The sequence below is a fragment of the Triticum urartu genome, chromosome 7 (genome assembly GCF_003073215.2).
Source record: "Triticum urartu cultivar G1812 chromosome 7, Tu2.1, whole genome shotgun sequence".
Taxonomy (NCBI): Eukaryota; Viridiplantae; Streptophyta; class Magnoliopsida; order Poales; family Poaceae; genus Triticum; species Triticum urartu.
In genome coordinates, this window is record NC_053028.1 from 163,355,323 (window position 1) to 163,368,784 (window position 13,462).

Consider the following 13,462-nt stretch of genomic DNA (forward strand, 5'->3'; position numbering starts at 1 on the left):
TCTTTTCTGTGTTATTGCATTTGTCTCATGCATGTTTAGTTTCTTTTCTTTAACAAAAAAAAACTTCATCTAGATCTTTCAGTTTCTTCTTTTTTCTCTTTGTTTTTGTTCTGCATGTTCTGCATTTAATTCCTTGCAAATCCTTCAGGTAATTCATTGCAAATCTTTGTGAGATCCTACAAGTGAGCTGAGGTGACTAGTGAGCTGAGGTGACAAATGTCTTTCTCTGTGTAAACTCGGTTTCACCGACTTGCAAATTTCGGTTCAACCGAATCTTTTCGGTACCATCGAAATATGCCACTCGGTGCCACCGACTTTACAATCAGAAAAACAGTTTGCCACTTGTTCTACATTTCTTCGGATCCAGCTCCACTCAATGAATCTTGTCCTCTACAAGCATCACAATTTTATCCTCTGCTTTGTGCTGAATCTCAAGGACCAAACCTATTCGACGGATTCCAGGAAAAACCTTCTTGGAAATTGATGTCAAAGGGGGAGAGAGAGATCACATCAAAGCTTGTAGGAAAGAGAGATCACACCAAGAAAGAAAAAGTATTAAGGGGGAGAGAAAGTCTCAAGGATCCCAGATGTTGTTAAGGGGGAGAGAGAGATCTCCAGGGAGAGAAAAATACTCAAGGATCCCAGATGCTAGATGTTCAAGAGGAGAGATGCCACATGTCTTTTTGGGGGAAAGACATGTTCATATGAACTCATTTGAATTTAGTTCTATTCAGCTCTGATTTTCTGTTTCCTATCTTCTCCCAATATCCCATGTAAGATTCAGGGGGAGCAAGACACCTAAAGGAAAAGAAATCAGCCAAATTCATTGCATATCTTTATTCTTGGGGACATGTTGAATCCAATGTTATCACTCTCTACATGTCATCCCAGTCTTGGCATTCTTGTGGTTTCTTTTGTTTGCTCTGGCTAGTGGACGTACCTGTGTTATCTAACCTTGTTGCAGGTCCATTCCATCCTAAGCCAACTCGAGACCACAAGGTAAGTATATGCATCAAGATCATGAGTATGAGGAGTTCTTGCTTATGTACATACTGTTTGCAAGAAGGACTCATGAGCATGAAGGTATTTTCCTTAATAATCTTTTGCTCTGATGCATATGGCCAAGATACATGTAACACATTGCCTACTCTGTCATGTTTATGCTCTCTCATGCCTCTATATTTCATATCTACATGAGTGCATACATGTAGGGGGAGCCTATGCTTGCTACATGTTCTTCCAAAGCTTTACTTGCTGTTCTTTATATCTTTATCTAAAAGCTTTGATGTATGTTGCCATCAATTACCAAAAAGGGAGAGATTGAAAGCACAAGTGCTCCCTAGGTGGTTTTGATAATTGATGACAACATATCTCTTGTTGGACTAACACTTCTATCTAGCATGTTTCAGATAAGTTCAACAATGGCATGGCATGGATGTGAAAGTGGAACCCTCAAAATGCTAAGGACAAAGGATTGGCTCAAGCTCAAAAGCTCAAGACTCTTCATTTTATATTTTAGTGATCCAAGATCACATTGAGTCCATACGAAAAGCCAATACTATCAAGGAGGGATGAGGTGTTGCTTAATGAGCCTCTTGCTTCATGTGCTTAATGATATGCTCCAAAATCCTCAACTACTTTCCCACATCCACATATGACCTAAACTCTAAGCCAAACTCGGTCCTACCGATTTTTCCTATCCGGCGCCACCGAGTTTCACTTGTCATAAGCCACTGCCAAACCCTAGCAATTCGGTTCTACCGATAAGGATCTCGGTCTCACCGAGATGGGATTGCAAACTCTCTGTTACCCATTGTAATATTCTCGGTCCCACCGAGATATGCAATCGGTCCCACCGAGATTGCAATGTAAACTCGGTGTTTCCCCTTTGTAACTTTTCGGTCTCACCGAGTTCCACTCGGTCTCACCGAAAGAGCAAATAGGTCCCACCGAGTTTGCCTGACCAACTCTCTGGTTAGCTAATTACCAAACTCGGTCTCACCGAGTTTGTGTAATCGGTCTCACCGAGATTACGTTATGCCCAAACCCTAACCGAATCGGTCCTACCGAGTTGCATGTCAGTCCCACCGAAATTCCTAACGGTCACTAGGTTTACTACTTCGGTCAGACCGAGTTTATTTATTCGGTCCCACCGAGATTGGAAATCTGTGTAACGGTTGGATTTTGTGTGGAGGCTATATATACCCCTCCACCTCCTTCTCATTAAGTGACAGAGCCATCAGAACACACACATCATTCCTACTCATATGTTCTGAGAGAAAACCACCTACTCATGTGTTGAGATCAAGACATTCCATTCCTACCATATGAATCTTGATTTCTAGCCTTCCCAAGTTGCTTTCCACTCAAATCTTCTTTCCACCAAATCCAAATCCTATGAGAGAGAGTTGAGTGTTGGGGAGACTATCATTTGAAGCACAAGAGCAAGGAGTTCATTACCTACACACCATTTGTTACTTCTTGGAGAGTGGTGTCTCCTAGATTGGCTAGGTGTCACTTGGGAGCCTCCGACAAGATTGTGGATTTGAACCAAGGAGTTTGTAAGGGCAAGGAGATCGCCTACTTCGTGAAGATCTACCGCTAGTGAGGCAAGTCCTTCGTGGGCGATGGCCATGGTGGGATAGACAAGGTTGCTTCTTCGTGGACCCTTTGTGGGTGGTTGCTTCTTTGTGGACCCTTCGTGGGTGGAGCCCTTCGTGGACTCACGCAACCATTGCCCTTGGGTGGAGCCCTGTGTGGACTCGCGCAACCGTTACCCTTCGTGGGTTGAAGTCTCCATCAACGTGGATGTAGGATAGCACCACCTATCCGAACCACGGGGAAAAACATCCGTGTCTCCAATTGCGTTTGAAATCTCCAAACCCTTCCCTTTACATTCTTGCAAGTTGCATGCTTTACATTCCGCTGCTCATATACTCTTTGCTTGCTTGCTTGATATGTATTGTGTGTGCTGAAATTGTGCCTAAACTCCACTTAAACCGAAAAGGCTTAAAAATTGCAACTTTAGCAAGAAGTGTCTAATCACCCCCCCCCCTCTAGACACATCTACTTCTAGATCCTACACAAGGCCGTATTTTTTGGCGGCTAGGACTTCGGTCCATCTATCATTAAGCAGATCTTGGTCAGCTTGAAGCTGCTGCTGCTTCTTCTTCAGGCTCCTTGCAGTGGCTATTAGTTGGTGCTTTAAGCGCTCCTGCTCGCGAGGTTCCTCAGGCACGATGAAATCTTCAGCGCCGAGGCTCACCTCATCCTCAGAGGGCGGAAGGTAATTGTCATCCTCCGATTCTTCGTGCGTGGCCTGTTTACCGGGGCTATCCTGCTCGTCGTCCCGTTCATCATTAATTGTATCAACGGGGTCTTCGTTGTCTTCGGCGTCATTGTCCATGCTGTCAATATTCTTAGAGTCGTAATCAAGTGTTACGGTCGAATCCTCGATTGTTGCTATGAAGTGGGTGGCGGGTGGGAAGCAAAATTCTCCATCGTCAGCCCCTAGCTCGAGCCGGATATAGCTCGGCTGAGAGTCCTCCGCCAAGGACAGGTTTTTTAATGAGTTTAGCACATCGCCCAAAGGAGAGTGCTGGAAGATGTCTGCGGCGCTGAATTCGAAGATCGATAAACGATCAAGCTTGGCATCCGCGGGCGCACGTGGTTTGGAACCTACAGCCGGAGAAGAGTCCGGCGTTCCGGTGGCATAGGCATCGAGTGGGACCAGGTCCATGTGTGGCTCCAACGCCGCAGAATCTACGGCCTCCGTGGTGGGGTTAATCCCCTCGTCTTTGGATGGCGTGGCCTGCTCAGGCTCTAGGGCCGGAGCGGTTATAGGAGCGATCTCCTGGATGCGACCCGATGACAGATTTATGTCATGATCATCGGGGTGATTGGGAGCGGCTACCGTGGTATCGAATCCGGCGAAGATCAAGTCTCCACGGATGTCTGCGACGTAGTTCAAGCTCCCGAATCTGACCTGATGGCCAGAGGCATAGCTTTCGATCTGCTCCAGATGGCCAAACGAGTTGGACCGTAGTGCGAAGCCACCGAACACGAAGATCTGTCCGGGGAGGAAAGTTTCTCCGCAGACAGCGTCGTTATTGATGATTGAAGGAGCCATCAAACCTTTCAGCGACAACACAGCAGAACTCTCAATGAAAGCACCAATGTCGCTGTCAAAACCGGCAGATCTCCGGTAGGGGGTCCCGAACTGTGCGTCTAAGGTTGATGGTAACAGGAGACAGGGGACACGATGTTTACCCAGGTTCGGCCCTCTCTATGGAGGTAATACCCTACTTCCTGCTTGATTGATCTTGATGAATATGAGTGTTACAAGAGTTGATCTACCATGAGACTGTAAGAGCTAAACCCTAGAAGTCTAGCCTGTATGACTACGGTATTGAGTATATCCTATTTGGACTACACCCTCTGGTTTATATAGACAACGGGGGGATCTAGGGTTACATAGAGTCGGTTACACAAGATGGAATCTTCCTAGTTGTTCGCCAAGCTTGCCTTCCACGCCAAGGAGAGTCCTATCCGGACGCGGGTGTAGTCTTCGCTCTTCACGTCTTCACAGCCCATCAGTCCGGCCCATAGATAACAGGTCGGACGCCTGAGGACCCCTTAGTCCAGGACTCCGTCAACGGGCGCCGCCCGTTCATCACCGCCTCCTCCGCACCACACGGTTGCATAGGCACCTGACCCATCACCTGCTCCTCCCTGTCATATGGTTGCATGGGCGCCGCCAGTCCATCACCGCCTCCTCCGTACCACACAGTTGCGCGGGCGCCCGGCGCACACCGCCTCCTCTGCACCACAAGGCTGCACGGGATTTGCATGTCCACCACCACGCTGCACACCATGCATATCGCCTCATCTTTCTCCTATTTTTTGTGCGGTAATTAACGTCCAATGACGACGACGCTCGGGGCCTATAGGAGCAGGTGACAAGGTAGGCTGCCATGGCTAGCAATAGCATTGTACATGTAAGACTGTCATCTTCGGAACTTGGTCGCCTTCATCGACACACCATGGTCCACAAGGTCTGCGGTACAACTCCCGATACATCCTTCCTCTTCCTCTATCATCCTTTCTTTGGTATCTTGATTCAAATTCAACCTCGCTCAATTCGGGGCTAAACAAGTGGCAGATTATCTCACAGTGTAAGGTTTCAATCTAAAAGTCTCATCCTGCACTGCTTGAGTGCCATGTTCGTGCTTGTGGATTAACAACCTCAGGTAGTTTATACATGGCATGCTTTATGTTGCCTCTATTCCACAATGCAATGCATATTAATTTTTCAAAAGTCAAAAGATGTCCATGTTTACCAAGTTTCTAGAATAAACTATCAGTATCTGAAGTACTAGATAAATAAACTATAAAAGTACATGTGGATATTGATTTTTGTAAACTTGGTCAAACATTGATGGGCTTGACTTTTCAAAACAAAGTATGTACTATATTTTAGAACGCAGGGAGTATTAATTAGCATATGGTTCCACGCCTAAGGAGCATATTATCTAACTGAACTTAATTGACACTAAAACAATAAAACAAGAAGATAACTAGGTTATTCTGTGAAGATAATTTGGTTAATTATCACCGGGTCGCTTGTGTACACAGCTGATCACGCCTTATTAATGCATCAATAATGTTGCATTCAAATGAAAGCTGAGATCAATCACTTGTACTATTATCTCTTGATCCTCTCGTTTCCGTCTCTTCCTCTTAGAGGCCGCTATAGACATGCTTCGTTCCCTTTCCTATCATTAGTCGGTGCAAAGCATTGCTTTTATTTCAAATATGTTCTTTCTATTTTGATTCTAACTACGCATCTAAATGATCAATATTGAAAACCAGAAGCCATGTACTTTGGTGCAGTGTTGCAACTTCCAAGTATTTATCACTCCCACTACCCTTTTACTGTTATTGCAGACCATTATTGTTGGTGTTTTGTATTATTTGTATCTGACCAAGGTAAGTTATGAAATACCGGTTGGTCAAATCTTAGAGCTGTATGATTGTTGTAGGTGTATACTACAATCAGAAGCCTGAGTTACACATATCATAATTTTGAATTAGTTTTGCAGATAAATATTATCATGTCCATCCAGTACTATGTTTTAACCATGCATGTCCGGGGCATACGTGGCACAACCACTACTTTGGATATGTTTTTGACAGTGCTGCTAACACATTAGTAACAAACAAATAAATGGTAGAAAGGTAGAACGACGCGGCAAGGCGTGTGTATGCTTCTAGTCATAATCAATGCGTCAATGTAGCTACCAATCATGATGATCGGGCAAACTTTGCACTGAGGGGCCCCATTTCAAACAAATGCCTAGACTCTCGTTGCCGGCCTTTTGAGTTCAAATCATTCGGCAAGAGATGTGTGGGGTTTCAGTTTACTAGCATTCATGTTAATTACAGAGGGTAGGAGATTTCTTTTACTCATTGTAGTCGTTCGTAGAATAAAATTAGTCATGAGCTGGATGCCTACGCCCCTACGGGCGTAGTACCCCCGCACTGCAGTGTGGTTGCACTCAGGAATGGACTTCGTTGTAAACTTGCTGACAGCTGAGAAGCCTCCTTGAGTAATGAAAATCTTCTTTAACCCCGCAAAAAATATATTACAGGGGGTGTACCGAAAGACGGCTCTATTGCATGAATACTCAGGTATTTTCCTTTTTTGAGGGGTAATAGAGCTTTTCTTTTTGCATGGTAATATGTGTCTCATTTATATCATAATAATGATCATATTGTAAGCAATGCAAATACCGACCTATCAAAATTAAAAAATAGCAAAACGCTAGCCTTTGCACAAAAGAACACCAGCAAAGAAACAAAATTACAAAGAATCCCCTGGGTTTGACCCCATTGCCTATCACTTGCCTCCGGCACCACGACAACAACCAGCAAAGAAAAAAATAGTGAAACACCTCCTTACCCGAGCTCAACGCGGCTTCAAGCTAATATACAGCTTTGCAGACCTCCAAGGGGGCTCGTCAAAGAGAAAACCATTTCCTTTGAACAAATCAGGTCAGAGCAACACTCCGAACAAGCCACCAAACTTCAGATCTGGCACCCCGCATGACTAAGACGTCGGAGGAGGAAACCATACATGCCAACCACGAACCCAACACACGATCCACCATCTTCCAGATGTCATCAATGCAAACCACAATCTGCATCCACTCCTGCACTACCTTCCACCCTCTGCTCCCGGACCGCAATATGATTATCATGTGGAGCAGAGACCGCAAGTTTAGAAGCCCAAGCCACAACTGCCAAGGCTTCTAGGTGCTGCCACTACCATGGGTTCTTTCAACGTGCACAACTTCATAGCCCACAACACCTTCTTTGACAGTGCCAAGAATCCATACTCGAAGCCAAAGATCTCTTCCGATCGCTTCTGGAGCCATCAGCAGTGCAGCTATTACTCCTGCATTCTATACAATTAAGAGCGGATCTTTCCACACATGTGTCTTGGCTGTGAAGCTATTGCTGGGTTGCCCTGTCTTGAAGAATCACTTGAATGCTTCAGGGATGTTGGTCTTCTACCATTTGTGACAGAGAAAGAGCACTGGAATGAAGAGCTTCTGCTGCAGTTCTATGCAACACTACATATTCGCGGCTACAACAGGGATCCAAAGACATGGATTCTTGAGTGGATGACAGGTGATGTGCATCATGAAGCCAAAGCTCAAGACATCATCAAGCTTACTTCCCTGCCTAGGCGAGTTCTACGAACTTGGTTGTCAACGTCATCGCGATGAACTACAGAGTATCTTCCAGAGGCCTGAGCCCAATATGAGTGGGATGAAGCCATTGCCCCAAGATGCTGAATACCCCCAAAGAGTTCTTCGTAAAGGACCTTGAGTACTTTCCCCGCACTATTTATCATATTCTGTGGTGTACTCTATGGCCGATCAAGGGACACTCTTCTGAAGCCAAACTAGAAGGAGCCATGAAGACTTTGGTATTTTACATCATCCATGGCATCAGATTCAACTCCCGGGATTTCTTCATCAGACAACTTGCTGCATCTGGGATTGATCTGTTTGGCCTCAAGATTTGTGATCCATGGGTGATGCACCTGATCAAGCTCCATTCTACTATTGACTATCATCCCTCGGCGCACAACCATCTTGTCTTTCTGCCTGAGGTTGATCTGTCCATTGAAGACATCTACCCCGAGCCTACCAAGCAACCTATACATCTTTAGAATGTTGAACACCATAGCTTCCGCAACCAATGAAGGGAATTCTTGTCCCCAATGCTGCAACCCCCACTTATCCTCTGGCTAGGAATATGAGAGTGCCACTTCGTGCCAACACTGAAGCCACAACAAGTACGGTTGCCCAAAGGCCTCGGAAGCGTTCTCGTGTCCTCAATGACCAAGAGCTTCTTATGGCTTTGCACCAGAAATAGGATAAGCATCATGACTGGCTAAAGCGTCAGATGCAGAGTATCTTGGTGGATGTCAATCACATTCGAAATTGGCCACCAAGAACTCGTTCGTTGCCCATGAAGCCTATCAGCGGTCCTGGAAGAGTCTCACACTGTTATGTCCTGAAGACGATCTTCATGAAGATGACTTCACCGAGGGCTTCAAGTTTTATTCTAGGCCTCCACGAAATGGAAGTTGGCGCCGCACTCCCTCAATTGAAGATTCTGGGCGCTCATCCTCGGCTGCAACTGTTGTTGCGAGAGTCGTCGATGAAGAAGACGACACCACTTCACCGACCATGGCTACACTGCATCTCGACACTGCATCAGGCCCGTCTGCACCATCGAACTCCAACTTGACCTTGCTCCTTCATCTACTCCTGATGGGAACGAGTAGATACTATATGTATTCAAACCTTTTTGGTCCTTACTTACAAAAGGGGGATAAGCTTATGAGTTGATAGTCTTCAAGTGGGTCCTTATGGGTGGTTGCTTTATTTTGCTAAGTCTTTACAACTCTCGTCTTTTGAAACATTTGGTTCTTTGAGTTGTAACACTTAAACTCGATGGTCGTCTGCTACTTATTCTGCTACCTTGTGATGCGATGATAAATTCCGCATGAAGCCATTCCACAGACGTCCATTTTTCATTATGCATGTCATTATCTTCGTTATCTCTTTATATGCATGATGAATTGTATTCATAAGTTGAAGAGGATCTCCACAAAGTAAAACCTGCCATGTGCATTTGCATTCAAAAGCAAACTACTTATATGCACATCTTCAGGGGAAGCCTTTGCTACTTATGAAGACAATGCCTTAATCCTTAAAGTTTCACATACTTTTATCCCCGTTGAAAACTTTAACCGGTTTGTCATCAATCACCAAAAAGGGAGAGATTGTAAGTGCATATAGTGCCACCCTTAGTTGGTTTTGGAGTATTGACGACAAACTTGGTTGAGGGACTAATGTGTTTGTGAGAATTGCAGGATAAGATAGGTAGTAGTCCCTCATTTGATTCGGTTTACCTACCGGAGATGACGCCTAAAAATGTGTGAAGACACTGAAGACAATGGTGGTCGGTGAAGATATTCACAGTGAAGATTATGACATGAGAAGACATTCACATGAAGACTATGGAGTGGGAAGACATAGTTGTTTCGTAGTTTCCTTTTCTTCTTTGTTGAGTCATAGGAACCACCATACTGTTAAGTGGGGTCCAAGTGAAAAAAGTCAGAGTGACTGATGTGATGCTCAACCAAATCCTATGTCTTCGAGTGAAGACAATGAGAGCAAATCTTATCCAGAGCTGGATGAGTCAGCTTTACTTGTAGCCCAAGTTAAGCTGTCGCGTGTGTTTGAAATCTGACCGTTGGACGTGTCTCAGTTCCTTAGTGACCTAGGGTCATTTTGGACAAATCAAGTCGGGTTGCCCCTTGGCTATAAATATCCCACCCCCTACACCATAAATTGGTGGCTGCTCAGAGTTAGTGCACGGCTTCTGTTGTTTGAGAGCAACCCACCTCCGAAGCATTTGAGAGACAGATCCTTGCGAGGACAAAGACAAAAACACCCAGAGCCAAAGAGTGTTAGGAATCACTGAAGTCTTTCTGCCTGCATGATCTGAAGACTTGTTACACTTGAGGACTTTGAATCCTCCGGCCGGTTAGGCATCGCGTTCTGAGCATCCAAGAATCATTATGGATCGCCGGTGAACGAAGTCTGTGAAGGTTTGGAAGTCTACCTTGAAGACTTACCAGAGTGATTGGGCGAGGACTGTGTGTCCTTAACTCAAGGGGAATAAGGTGAAGACGCGGTCTTCTGAGTTAAATCTCAGCCTCCCTAACCAGACCAACAGTTGTCACAGCAACTGGAACTGGTCTACCAAATCATTGTCTTCACCAAGCTACTGGTTCTATCATTCACTTCCCTTTACTTTACAGTTTGTCTTCGGGAAGTCATTGATTGTCTGTATGATCTGATTGACTTCACTGAGTGAAGTCTGTTTACTGTTTGGCTTCATACTGTCTTCCATCCTGATCCATACTACCTAGCTGCCGATAGTCTTCATGCTTGCACTTCATTGCTTATTTGACTGTGGCTTGCCTAGTGTAGTCTACCTTCCGCTGCATATCAATAGGTTCATTTCTACTGTTTTTCTTCAAAGCCCCCGTGTTTTGAAGACTTTCATAAAAATCGCCTATTCACCCCCCCCCCCCGCTCTCTAGTCGATAACTAGCACTTTCACATACTTTGAGCGATCCAGATTTTCCCCGATCAATGATGTCAAGGCATGTGAAGAGTAAGGCTAGACAATCACAGGACCTTCACTATGTTGCAATGCCAACGCCATGCTTGCATTAATGCATGAATTTCCGCTTCTAGTCCATCATTGCAGTTGAAGAGATATCTGTACACCGCGAAGATCATCCTGCCATCATATCTTCGAAGGACCATACCGCTGCCACAGTGCCGTCAACAGGTCAAAAGGCACCGTCCACCGATAGGGCAACCCGATCTGTCGTGGGTGGCGGCCATGGCAGCACCGGTACAACCACTCTGGTGGTAGGAGGAGGCCCCATGTCCATTATCATCTCCCCTCTAAGGATTTCTTGTGTAATGAAATGCCTTGACACTGATACGGAAGACATGTAGCTTTGAAGATACTCGGTCGAGATATGAGGAGATGATGCTTCCTTGCCGTGGGCCAAGTCTGATCGCAACGAACAAATTTGCCACACCAACGTGAGGTGCAAATTATGGCCACGAGGAATGCAAGGATCTCGCCATGCCTTTATCAAGGAACCATCCCCAACATGCCAAATAATGCAATTTGTTTCCATACCACTGATGTATTGCCACAGAAAATGGTGTCTACTAAATTCCCCATGGGATAATGCCTTGCTCTTAGTAGACGAGCACACAAACTATCAAGAGTGTCTAAAATTCGCGAGGTCTGTTCTGCCAGTAGGGCCTGATTAAAGGCTCTCATACCCTTAGACACATACCTGGGAGCCCCATCTTTTTCATTCCCTTTTATACTTCGCACCAGTACTACCTCATCATGTGTGCCAAGTCATCACAAACAGAGGCGGGGAAGATGAAGACACTCATGACATAAGTTGGGAAAGCTTGCGGCACAGACTTGATCAAAATTTTCTTGTTTCCAGACCGGCGCGCATGAATAAACACCTCTCTTGGGCACGCAGCTAGGTTTGGATCCAAGTTATGCACTACCTCCATTTCAAAATAATTGAAGTTCTAGATTTGTCTTTAAGTAAAAAAATCATTAAGTTTGACCAAGTTCATACGAACATATATCAACATCTACAACACCAAAGTTGCTTCATTATGATTCTAGGACTTCCATTGTTTTGAAACAGAGGGATTAAAACACAACCCGTCACATTGCAACCCTTAGAAACAGTGAGGTCCTAACCTCGTTGCCCAGCCATAACCCCATGCTTTTTAGGATAAACCCCATACTATGTTCCATCATGTCATCGATGTAGCTCCATGATATGAAATTCCTCGCCACTTACTTCTCTACACTGGCGGGGGACTCTAGTGGGCAAGGTTTTGCGGCCGCCATACCTTAACTAGGTGCAAGAAAAAATATGTATGCATATACAACTCTCGACTGGCTAGGTGCGCTCACTCGCCTCGCTAGGAAAATCGCTAACACAGAAAAAGAGGCCATTACACCGGATAATGGGCCAAAACCCAATTTTGATTAATAAGAGTATAAACTTACAAAATTCAAAAGAAGAAAAAAAAGAGAAAAAATACAATACACATTGGCCTATCCAATGCTCGTTCTTTCAAACATCATGATCATCAGGTTATGTGTTCAACTAAGATAGACTGAAATCCACTATTCAAGATCAGTTGCAAATTTAGGCTTGATTCTATGAGTGATAAGTAGAAGGTCTTGCCTAAGGGAGAAGTGCCAAGACTTCACGGTGAGAAACTGATGCTTGAAAATCCATCCATTTCTTTGCATCCACACATTGCAACTTCCCATGATGATAACTATTAATGCAAATTGTTTGGGCAAAGCTTGCATATTCAAGAGAATCCCATCCAAGACATAAATTCCTCTCTTACGAAGTAAATTAGAAGCCCAGCGGACATGAGCAAATGGACGGTCCCAAAACTAGTGTAGAATTGTTTCATCATCACAGGTGGTACAAAAAGCACAGTTGTAGTTAGACAAATGAAAGTTCTTGCGTTGTAGAAGATTAATGGCATTAATTATGTCATGTAGAAGTTACCAGAAAAATATTTTGTATCTTGGCATGACACCATTTTTCTAAATGATTTTGAAGAGAAAATGTACATCTAGTGCATGTCTCAAAATTTTGTATGTCTAGTTGGAGGAAGATTCTACAGACTTCCATTGGTATGCCCATCTATCATTCCGGCCATTTCAGTGAATAACCTCAATAGAGTTTGTAGTTGACTAAATTGGTCCACAGCCTGTGTGGATGCAGGAGTATGGAAAAGTTCTAGTAAATCAACTTTATCCTAAGTATCTTTAATGGAAATGTCTTGATGCTTGGCAAAGGAGAACAATTCAGGGGATTAATTTTGGAGAATGTGTGTTTAGACCATCTATCCTTCCAAAGCATAATAATGCTACCATTTCCAATGGTGCATTTAGCAATTTCCTTATAGCTTTGGATTAATATGGAGATATCTTTCCACCAAAAGGATCTCATCTTACTGGTTGCCAAAGATTTATCCTGAAAATATATTTCCCATATCAATTGCACCTAGGGAAGATCCTGAGGTATGAAGAATTTGTGTAGATGTTTCATGAGCAGACATTTATTTTGCATGGCCAAATCCAGGAATCCCAAAAAAACCATGTTCCTTGGAGAGACACACCTTTTCCCAAGCAATCAAAGTCACTCCTCTTTACTCAACACCAAATTTCCTCCAAAAGCAATGTTTTGAATACTTGTTTAGTTGTCCCACAATCCCCACCGGCAAGATAG